The 2,146-nt window shown below is 38.2% G+C and overlaps 1 long non-coding RNA gene across 1 annotated transcript; it reads right to left on the bottom strand.

The window, feature by feature from the left end:
- Positions 1 to 596: 596 nt before the first annotated feature.
- On the bottom strand, positions 597 to 1,921 carry LOC107041358. The gene is made up of 2 exons (XR_001461053.1): positions 1,057 to 1,921; positions 597 to 1,002 (listed from the first exon to the last, which is right to left on the bottom strand). It is a non-coding gene; the product is annotated as an uncharacterized LOC107041358 (long non-coding RNA).
- Between the last annotated feature and the right edge of the window lie 225 nt (positions 1,922 to 2,146).

Below are 2,146 nucleotides of genomic sequence, written 5' to 3'. Positions count from 1 at the left end.
TGGTAAGGAGTCACAACGAGCACGCCAAACAAGTTCGTGGGCCTTGAGAAGTCGTCTTCTCCTGGTAATGGTGATAGGGCTTTGCTCCTTCGGGGTAGAACAAGCCGGTTGAGACACAAGGAGGTTAGACCAGGCTAAAATGCTATTGGGAGAATTAGCACATTTAACAGTAGAGGTGGATGCTTTGACAGAAAAAGGCGATTCCTCTTCTGACTCTGGTGAGCTTGGGGTAATAATTATGTCCAATATCGGGTCCTTCCTCTGCTCATCCACGTTTCTGCTCATGCCCCTGGCTGGAGCCCCTAACCTCCAATATAGACAGCGCGGAAATTTTATTGATTTTCGTAGAACACCGGTACCAAGGACCACATTTATTATGGTTTACTAATAAGACCGATAAAAAGCACAGTGTGTAAGCGTCGGAATAATTTTTGAGTCACTAGAAAAATAATAATTGGCAGTAATATGTGGAGTACTTCCAAAACACAACCAGTGACGGCTCTATCCGCACGGGACCCCGTATAAATCAATAAAAAAAAAGAATTATGAGAAATTTTGATTTTTTTGGGTGAAGTTAAAAAAATCTGAAAAAAATGTACTTCATTGAGATAGTATATTTTGTGATTTCGACGACACTGACTCTTCACATATTTAACACTTTAAATGTCTGACTCATACTTTTTACGCTACCCTGATCTCCCTTAATATGTCAAAAGTTTACAAATATATTAAGATTTACAGAATAATATAGGAATTATCCACCTCTAGTAGAATATTGAGCAACTTCAGCCAACTTTGGTAAATAGTAGTTATAATAAAAAGTTTCAAGCCTTACCACTGCTTCCCTTAAAAAAATCGAATTTCTGGCTATTTTCACCAATGTACTCTCCCGCAGGGAGAGTATACATAAAGATCACAAACACGTATATTTGTCACGTACATTTCAATTTGTACATGTGTGTATATTTGATTGGACTCTTAACTGTATTCCATTTTCATCTCCTATAAGATAATTAATGTTTAATCGCTTTGCATTTGTGTCATAAATGGGTTTACCTTTACATGGGCTTGGGCACTTTATTTCTAATAATTTTTCATCACAGCCATTATCAGTAGCAACGACTCCATCAGGTGAACACGCTAACCAGGGCTAGAGAAGGTAGATGATCAAGCCCACTCGGATCACGTGACTTCCGACATCGAGATGATCTTTTTCGGTATTGTCGCAGCGCAACTTCTTCAGTCTTTTTCCCATATGTCATCGCAGAAGTTTCTATCGTTTTTTTGGTCAATCGTTCATCGACCAATTTATCAACGTCCTTAGATTTTGCTTTCGCTCTATGATTTGTACTGGCAGTGATACGAAAACGTCGTCGTTTGAACCACTTTTTATCGAGTGATTACTGAATAGTTTCAATGCAAATCTTGAGCACTTTATCCTCATCACACATCACATTTTCCTTGAAAAAGTTCCAAACTTTCTAATCAACAACATTAGGCTGTGAATACACTACACCCATGGGTTGTTTCCTTGAAATTTCTCTAACAACCGTTGAAGCTTCGGAGACCAATTGCTCTGTCTTCAGGATTTGGTCCATCGAAATAAGTGTTTCAGCAGCGACAGTTTCTTCTGTATACCGTTCTTTCAACTTCATATGAGTGTAGAGGGGTGTTTGAGGAAGAATTTCCAGAATTGAGGAAAACAATCTGATCGGTGCTATCGCTGCGGCGTTTTTACCCAAAGCTGGAACATTGTAAAGAGTACTTATTCATGCACCTTTATCGTATTCCGACATTTGCTTCGAAGTCGGTTGGCCCCATTGTTGCAAGAAACTTGTTTTTGATATTGCACTATCATCAGAATTGATATAGATTACAACGGCACAAATGTGTTTACATTTTCCAGAGGTGCCGGCCTTGCAGTTGCAATGAGCAATCGTCAGAATTCTGTTTTTACAGACCTAAATAAAATCTTGTTCAGTAAATTAATTCGTGGAGTAATTGTTTTTTCGTTAATTTAAAAATACCTACGATAAGTTTCACTGAATAGTAAACAGACAATCTTGTTTGAGCTCTAACCTTTGCGATTATGGTCGTATCTCTTTTTCCTTCATTATTATATTCAATCAGATCCCTTACATTACCG

The sequence above is a fragment of the Diachasma alloeum genome, unplaced genomic scaffold (genome assembly GCF_001412515.2).
Source record: "Diachasma alloeum isolate Michigan unplaced genomic scaffold, Dall2.0 Dall_scaffold_00363, whole genome shotgun sequence".
Classification (NCBI taxonomy): Eukaryota; Metazoa; Arthropoda; class Insecta; order Hymenoptera; family Braconidae; genus Diachasma; species Diachasma alloeum.
This window is presented reverse-complemented; position numbering and strand designations above follow the sequence as displayed.